Genomic DNA, 9,843 nt, shown 5'->3' with positions numbered 1-9,843 from the left:
GACTCCTGGGCCTGTGTGAGAAGACAGATGTGAGAAGATTAGAGAAGGCACACATCTCTAATCCCAGCATGCCATGGTGAAACGGAAGGTCTTGGGAGAATTGCTCAGACGCTCTCAGGTCAGCTAGCCTGGGGTCCCTGGGCAAAAAAGAGAGACCTCACCTCAGCAAGTTGACAGGAGAGAACCGACTCCCCAGAGTTGTCCTCTGACCTGTGGCACACACATGCTGCGGCACACAGGTGCCTGGAGTCACACATACATCGCACACATTCACATGCAATACTAATAAAAGAGAAAGAAACAAGGAGGACAGCTCCACGCATTCGATCTCCAGAGCCCCCAGGGCCAGGGAAGAACAGAGCCCTGCACGTTGTCCTCTGACTCACAGACTTGCTGCAGCACCCATACCCCAACACACACGAAACAAATACGAAATATATAAAATGTAATTTAAAAAACGAAGATGAGGTTTATGCACATTTTGTTTTTAACTTGTGTATAAATGTGTATGGGTATTGAATGAAGGTCCCTCAGAGCAGAAGTTAGAGTTGCTATGAGCGGCCAGGGTGGATACTGAGAACTGTGCTCAGGACCTCTGGAGAAACAGCAAAGGCTCTTGACCACTGATCTCTGAAGCTACCACTGTTAGGAAAAAAAAAATTACATCATGGCATTCACAATTAAAATGAAAATTTTTAATGTCTTTTGCCGTGCACCACGGTCCCCTTCTGCACTCTATGTGCTAGAATCCAGTTCGCGAGCTTCGGGCAAGGGGCTGGAGGTTGAGGAAGCACACGCAGAGAGACCGATACACGGACCTCCAATCACTGGTACAAAGCCCTTCTTTAATAGCACCATGGAGGCTTAAACACACAGCCGTCAATGGCCAACAGGTGAAAATCCCATCCTTTGATCCTCTAGGTAAGGCACAGCTTTTAGAAACTTCAATTAGAAGGCTCTAGCAGGAAAGAGCAGCTGAAGGCCAGGACTCAATTGGTCCCAACAGTCTTTAGTGCTAGAACTTAAGAGACTAAAGCAGGCAGATCTCTGAGTTTGAGATCAGCCTGGTCTACACAGGAAATTCTGGTCTACAAAGGGCTATACAGTGAGACCCTGACTAAAAAAATAAACAAACAGGGGCTGGAGAGATGGCCCAGGCTCACTTGGAACCCTCCCCTTCTGCCTTTGAGATACTATCCTGTTACATAGTCCAGGAAGGAATTGAACCCAGTCTTCCTTCCCCGACCTCTTACAAGCCAGGATTTTGGTGTGACAACCATGCCCAATGAAGTGCACAGGGAGAAGTATTTTGGTTTTTATGCTGGGAACTGAAACCAGTCCTTGGCAAGTGTTCTACCAAGGAGCCACACTGCCAGCTCTAGTAACTGATTATCCAAAACTATGTTGCTTAAATTACAACATAGTTTCTGTCTGCTGAGAGGATACAAGCGAAGGAAGAGCTAACAGCAGCCCAGCTTGGTGCTGCTGGGGAGGCTGTGCGCTGGGTAACCTGCAGAAGGCAGGCCAGCCAATGGCACCACTTGTCCATCTGGAGAGTCATGCTTTGTCAGCTTTCAGAAGAGGAGGCTTCACCTCCCCCTGCCTGCTCCCCCATGGAGACCCCTGCTGAGAAAAGATGTTCAACAGCTTCTTGACCCTGGATGTGGATGGACCTCCGGCACTCAGTTGTCTCCTTATTCCTTCCACAGCATGCACTGACTTTTATCACCCGTGGGAGAACCACAGTGACCACAGCCTCCACAGGTCCCTTCTCATCTCTGAACTGTTCATCTTCGGCAGCCAGGCTTTGGATGCCCTGGGCAAGCACTCTGCCGCTCGACTACGTCCCTCTTCTAATTCCACGGTTTTGTAAACACTTTGATTTTTTTTTTAAAGCTGAGTTTGGCAACTCCCATCTGCAACTACAACTCTCAGGAGGGTAGGAAGGAGGATTTCCACTCAAGGCCAGCCTGGGAGGTTCTGTCTCAAAAACTAAATGAGTAAAATAAACCCTTGTACTGGTCCTGTGGTACTAGGGAGGATGAAGCAGAAGTATATGCGGCAAATTCAAAGCCAGACTGGGTTGCAGGGTACGACTCTGTCTTGGGGAAAAAATCATTTTAAAACTAGGATCCATAATGGTTATATTTTCAAAATTCAAAATGTTTTATTTCTATTGTTTTGGTCTATTATATACTGTGTGTGTTAGGGTATGCTTACCTATGTGCAAGTGTGTGTGCATGTGCACATGTGTGTGTATATGCATATGTGCATGTGTGCGCATGTGTGTACAGAAGCCAGGGGCCAGCACTAGGTGTCTTCCTGTATGGATCTCCACCTTGTTCTATTGATGCGTGTGTTCGTGTGCGCACCCATACAACTCTGCATCACAAGGAGGTCGGAGGACAACTCTCAGGAGTTGATTTTTTTTTTCTCCCGCCTCCTTGTGGGATCAGAGAACCAAACTCAGGTCATCAGACCTGCGTGTAAGCATTTACGCCTGCTGAGCCCTCCAACTGTGGTCTCTTGTTGAACCTGGAACTCACTGACCAATAGACAGTTGGGCTAGTGAGCCCTGGGAATCCTGTATGTACCTCCCAAATACTCAGACTAAAGGCCACAAGCAGCTTTTCTGTTTGTTTTGAGAGAGGTTTCTCTGTAGCTTTGGAGCTGTCCTGGCACTAGCTCTGTAGACCAGGCTGGCCTCGAACTCACAGATCCACCACCGGCCGGCCACACTAGGAATCTGAACTCAGGTTCTCACACTTACGCAGCACTGTACGCACTGAGCCATCTGTACAACCACGCAAACTCTTTCCTGTGTTTATTTGTCTCTGAGGCAGGTTCTTACCATGCATCCCTCCCTGGCCTAGAATTCGCTATGCAGACAGGGCTGGCCTCCTGCTCCTGCGTCCCAAGTGCTGAGATCAAAGGTGTGCACCATCATGCCCAGCCACAAAATTCTTTTAAATCCATCCTTTCCCCTCTTGCAAAGTGCTCTTGTGTGTCAGGTTGAGCTGCCTGTTCCTGGTTTCGGCTTTGCTGGTCGACCTCACTTGCTTCCCTCCCTAGACATTTCCTGTGCCTCAGTCAGCTCTGAAGGCTTCATTATATTCAATGTGGATATTTTTGGTGAGACTAACTCATATGCGGTGGTGGCTTTTCTGTAAGTGGAACAGAATGTCTGCCCGTCTTTTTGTGATGGATCAGCTGCTGCTGTTGAATCCCTTTATCCACTCATTCACTGGGGGCTCTTTTTTCGTCTTAATTTCCAGCTAATGCAACTGACCATTTTTATCCATTTTTCTGTGTAGTTTTGACATTAAGCACGTTCACACTGCTGTGGTATTATTCCTGCCATTCATCCACCTCTAGAACGGTGTCCTCAGCCCAAACAGAAGCCACGCGAGGCAACGGTCCTCACGTTGTCACTGTGCCGGCTGCAGAAGACAATCGCCCATCTGTCTGTGACTGGTTGACTTCCTCTAGTGTCATGTCTCAATGCTTCTGTGTCATGGAGTATGTTAGAATTCCCTTCATGTCTGTGACTTAGCATCACCTGGGAAACAAACGTACGGACTCTCTGAGGCTTTCCAGGGAGGTCCCTGACTTGGAAGATCACCCATGTTATTGGTATAGGTGGCTCACTCGGTAGGCTGAAGTTCTGGGCTGCAGAGAAGAGAGCGTGAGGAGTCACAGAACCCACCTCTCCTTGGTCCCACTGCAACGCGTAGTCCAGTGGCCTGAGGATGCTCCCAGCACAATGGACTGTGTGTCCTCAAACTGTAAGCCAAAAATAAACCTGTAGGTGGCTTCTTGCCAGGTATTTGGTCACTGCAGTAAGGAAAGGATTGCACCCCTCGAGGCTGGGTATGAGCCAGAAGTGCCATGTACGGGAGGTGTAGGCTCAGGCGTTCAAGGCCATCACTGGCTATGCAGTGAGCCAACAAAGGCTGGATAGTTTCCACATTGTTTATACGGCACAGCCACGTGCTACGTAACTGCTTCAGTCAACACAGGCTCTCATACTGGTCCTCCCCACAAACCATTCATGCACCCTGCGGTGTTTGTTTGTGAAATGGCAAGGTCACCAAAACCACATTTCCTTTAGTGAGTTCTCACTTTAAGTGATGCACCCGGGCACAGGGACGAAGGTAGAATACGGCATAACTCTCATGACTGGCACTCCTGGGAACACAGGGAAAGAAGTACCCGTTGTACGGCAGGGCGGAGGTCCAGCAAGACGGCTCAGTGGGCAAAGACGCTTGCTGCTGAGGCTGGGCACCTGCCACGGCTGGGGAGCACGAACTGCATGCTGTCCTGACCTCCATATGCCAGCAGCATGTGCACACCTGTGCATACACACAGAAATAAACAAATGTAATAAACTAAAAAGAAAGCAGAAGCAGTGTACTCTGACTTTCCTTACCACCCGGAGCTTCATCCTGATGAGTTCAGGGCAGAGGCTGGAACATTTCTGGACACGCCTCTTGTCACGGGGATTGGACATGGTGTGTAGTATCCAGCTGTTGTTACACCCTGGCTGACATTACCCTGATGGTGTCTTGAGGGTGTGGCTAACACCTGCAGTCAGCTGGCTTTACACACAGCTTGCCCTCCATGAAGGGGTGACCCTCATCTACTTAGCCAAAGGCCCTGAGAACAAAGTGATTTCCTGGAAAAAGGAGAAATCTGCTTCACGATGGCATAAGCACCCTGCCTGCTCACCCTGCGCACTGTAGGAAACGTGTCCTTCCTGCAGTTCAAGGCAATTCCTCAAGGCTCTAAGGACAAACATGCATATACCCCACCAGTTCTCTTCCTCCGCAGAAACCTAACTGATGTAACTGCTATCATCAAACACTACAGACATGGCAATGTGGTAATGTTTCTTTTATCTTTCTTTCTTTCTTTTTTTTTTTTTGAGACAGGGTTTCTCTGAGTAACAGCTCTGGCTATCCTGGAACTCAGTCTGTAGACCAGGCTGTCTTCGAACCCACTGAGATCTGACTGTCTCTGCCTCCTGAGTGCTGAAATTAAAGGCAGGTGCCACTATGGCCTGGCTGGTAAAGTTATCAATAATGCTTCTTGTTAACTTTAACCTAAAATTATATGGCAAAAGAATGCTTCCATGAAAACTCTACTTTCAAAGCTGTTTGAGTCGCAGGGGCGTCTTATATGCCCTGTGCTGTCGAATTAAAGCACAGTCTGCATGGCATACTGATTGACAGATGTATTTTCTGGGCACGAACTACAGTTTCACTTAAGTGTTTTGATCTGGGTATTGGTGGCACACATCTTTAATCCCAGCACTAGGGAGGTAGAGGAAAGGCAGATCTCTGTGAGTTCGAGGACAGCCTGGTGTCAAAAGAAGTTTCTGTCCCACCTGGTCCTGCAGCCATTCAGTCCCAAAGAAATACACAGAGGCTTATATTAATTATAAACTGTTAGGCCTATTAGCACAGGCTTATTATTAACTATTAACTAGCTCTTATAATTGAAATTAACCCATAATTCTTATCAATGTTTAGCCACATGGCTTGGTACCCTTTCTCAATAAGGCATTCTTATCTTACTTCCTTGCATCTGGCTGGTGACTGCCTCTCTGCCTTTCTTTCCTCTTCCCATAATTCTAGTCTGGTTGCCCCACTTATGTTTCCTGCTTGGCTATTGGCCAATCAGTGTTTTATTAAACCAATACAAGTGACAAATCTTTACAGTGTACAAGAGCATTATCCCACAGCATTTTCCTTTTTCCCTTTCAAAACAAGAACTCTGGATCTAACTCCCTTTGTTTAGCTTTTTTCCTGACCATTATTCGTAACAACTTGTAACCTACACTCTAAATAAAGATAAACATATATAATTCATTTTTTTTAAAGGAATGTGGGCATAGTTTTCTAGGCTACTTTCTGCTGAATGGGCGGAGGGGTTGGTGCTGATTATCTTATGAAGATCCAAAGAAAATTTAGGAATATGGTCAAGTCCTGACTGGAGTATTCTGTGAGGCTGGGTCACCTCAGACAGCAGTCCTGAAGCTGTTTTGGACGCAGAACTCAGAAGAAACTGCAACAGAGGTGCTCTGAGACATTAGATCATCTGGGTCATCTGTTCCTATCAGAGATTTTTCAGGGGGTCTTCCTCAATCAAACCTGATTTTTCTTAATCCAGAATGAATCCACAGCCTCTCATGTCCTGTGGAAATAAAAGCAGAACCTCTTTCCCAAAGTAACATATCTTTTTGACTTAAATTTTGGAGTCAAGGCATTTTCAAAATATGTACGTTGGATTAATCCAGCAGCATTTATGATCCAATGTCTTTTAGCAACTGTTGTTTACTCAGTCATCAAACAGTTCAAAGACAACACAGTAGCACAGCATCCAGACTCTATTTCCCATCTTTACATGGCTCTTTTTAAAAACTCTATTCCTTTTATTTTTAAATTTTGTTATTTTTGAGACAGTTTCTCTGTGTTTCTTTGAATGTCCTGGAAATCTGTAGCCCAGGCTGGCCTTGAACTCACATAGATTTATTGGCCTCTGCCTCCCAAGTGCTGAGATTAAAGTCACGTGCCACCACACCCGGCTACTCTAGTTCTTTTTCTTTTTTTTTTTTTAAAGGACTTTCTCTATCCTTGTTTTTCCTATGTATATTTTTAAGCACACTGAACCATTTAAAGTTTTTAATTTGTTTTAATTTGCCTTTACTGTATATCTCTATCCTTTTCTGATCAATCTCCTAAATTCTTAATCTCCTAAGCAACATGGCTAGGATTAAAGCTGCAGCTTTGGCAGCTGGCTCCACCTCATTCCTTAGCTTTTTGAGGGTCTAACTTCATGGCAGAAATACTGGCAGGAGCCGGATTTATTGTCACAAGTCTGTGGAGTTTCTAGGTACATGCCACCACCAAGAAGCCTAATGTTGGCTGCTCATAAACACCATTTAAGTGTTTGGTGGCAGAGCCTCTTAAAGAGCTGTGAGGTTTTGTCGCTAACACTAAGCCAGGAAACTTCTCTTAAAGGAGCGTGCCTCTGCCTACCTCTAGCAAACAGAGTCCAAGAAAAGACAGTTACCAAGAAGCTGCCACTTGACTCTGTTCTTGTCTGTCTAGAATCCTTTTTTTTAAAAAAAAAAAAAAAAAAAAAAAAAGCTTCCTCAGGCTTTATGTGGAAACTCTTGCCAAACATTTGGGTAACATCTATAGATGGAAGTTTCTGTCCTGCTTGGTCCAAAGAAACACACAGAGGCTTATATTAATTATAAACTGTTTGGACTATTAGCACAGACTTATTATTAACTAGCCTTTACAACTTAAACTAACCCATATTTCTTGTCTATGTCTAGCCACATGGCTTGGTACCTTTTCTCAGTGAGGCATTCTCACCTTGCTTCCTCTGTGTCTGGCAGATGACCACCTCGCTGCCTTTCCTTGTTCCAGCATTCTCTTAGTCTGGTTGGCCCACCTACACTTCCTGCCTGGCTACTGGCCAATCAGTGTTGTCCCACAGCACTTCTGAGGATGGGAACCTATGGATTCTTTCCAGGCTAATGTGGCTTGATGGAACATGAACCCCCGAAAGGTCTCTGTGAACCCTAAATATACTTCGCCCAACAAAGAGCAGTTTGGAGAACACTGCATTCAAACTCCCCAAAATGATTATTTATAAATGTTTGTTTTCATTTAAAGGGGGTTGGCTGTAAGTGGTTAATGGTCACAGTCAACCTCTTTCTAAAGAAAAAAAGGTGATATAGAAATGAATACTTTACAGTGGTAAGGACTTTGGTCTACTGATATAAATTTAATATATATAATTTTGTTATATGTGTATTTCTATTCTTGTTTAAGGTATTATGTTTATACAGCTCATTTAAAAATGTAATATATAGTTAAAAATACAGATTAACCAAACTTTTAGTCATGTTAGGTTTTCTAGATATATATAGATATATTTCGGTTAGATAATCTTCAACACTTCAAAGACCTACAGAATGCCAGGCAGTGGCAGCGGCACACACCTTTAATCCCAGCACTCGGGAGGCAGAGGCAGGCGGATCTCTGTGAGTTCGAGGCCAGTCTGGTCTACAAGAGCTAGTTCCAGGACAGGAACCAAAAAGCTACGGAGAAACCCTGTCTCAAAAATCCAAAAAAGAAAACAAACAAGACCTACAGAATACGGCATATAAAATGTTTTAAGAACTTCGACTTTAAGACATGTCTGCTTCTGGTGGCACCAATTACTTCAGAGAGATGGATGGGCATTGAAGAAACACAATATGGAATTCATCTTCAATGTGACAAGGCTAGCCCTTTGGGTAAGAAACTGTTCTTGTCTCGACTGCTTGATGGTATGCTGTATGAACTGGACATGCAAGACCCACATAAAAATGACTGCAAGCTGGGCGTAGTGGCGCACACCTGGACTACAAGAGCTAGTTCCAGGATAGGCTCCAAAGCCACAGAGAAAAAAAAAAAAAAAGAAAGAAAGAAAGAAAGAAAGAAAGAAAGAAAAAGAAAAGAGAAAAAAAAGAAGGAAAGTGACTGTTAAACTTTCCAAAGGACGGGATGATCCTTCAGGGTTCCTGTTTCACAGAAGAAACTGCCTGACATTCTACAGGACACAGAAAAATGCAACTGATGAACTTTACCAGTATAAGGCAGAACAGATCTTCAAATTTCCTGCTTTGCTGAAAAGTTTGCCAGGTATTGTGGGCCTATAGGCTGAAGACGGATGCCCCAATGGTACAGGAAAACTCTGGGTGACTGTCCAGACAGCGAGATGTCTCTGTCAGTTCTAGATCTTTGGAAGTTTTTTACAATGCACTTCCTGTTTACTTAGATAATATATCCTTCTGGAGTCTTTGATGAAGTTGAAGACAGATAGTTATAATTTTCCTTAGTTATAATAAAAGATAAATAACAGCCGGGCGATGGTGGCGCACGCCTTTAATCCCAGCACTCGGGAGGCAGAGGCAGGTGGATCTCTGTGAGTTTGAGACCAGCCTGGTCTACAGAGCTAGTTCCAGGACAGGCTCCAAAGCCACAGAGAAAAAAAAAAAAAAAAAAAAAAAAAAAAAAAAAAAAAAAACAACGAAAGCTTTAGATTCACAAAGATAATACAGATGACAGAGTATTTAATTTTGCCTAATACCAATAGACTAAATATTATAACTGTAATTCTTGCTTGATAACTGTTTTGTTATATTTAATTTTACTATGTTAAAGTTAACATGGGTTAATTTACTAGTTAGAGCTAGCCAGTAAGAAGCCTAAGACAAGTTTAACTTATACTAAGCCTTGGACAGAGTGATTATTTCCTAAGTGGCTGCAGGAACTAGTTAGTGGGGACCTGGTGGGTGAGGAGAAGCCAGCCTGATGGGGTCAGAGGGATGGAGAACTCTTCCAGCTACAGCCTGGTCTACAGAGTGAGTTCCAGGACAGAGAGCTATACAGAGAAACTGTCTCAAAAAACAAAAACAAAACAAAACCCCCATTGTTCTTGAGGCCACTATCACGACTACAGGCATAAAGTACTGGGGAGGCATGTACGAATACAAAGTGTGCCCTGCTTCAGTCTTCTTTGGGCACACACACACATGTATGCACACGCAAACATATACACACATGCATGCACACATACATTTACACATGCACACACACATGTACACGCATACACACACACAGAATTTAAAAAATATATTCCTGTATATCGAGAATGATTAAGGCGTCAAGGTGGTCAGGGTCTCCTGAATTCTTACTTCTTAGTGTGCAGGACTTTAGGTGTACTATCCAGGAATCAACTGTCTCTCCGGGCACTAATGTTTTGAGAAAGGATCTGGGCACA

This window comes from Alexandromys fortis, unplaced genomic scaffold, assembly GCF_014885135.2.
Source record: "Alexandromys fortis isolate MF-2015 unplaced genomic scaffold, M_Fortis_MF-2015_v1.1 scaffold_9, whole genome shotgun sequence".
Classification (NCBI taxonomy): domain Eukaryota; kingdom Metazoa; phylum Chordata; class Mammalia; order Rodentia; family Cricetidae; genus Alexandromys; species Alexandromys fortis.
Note: the sequence above shows the minus strand (reverse complement) of the source record.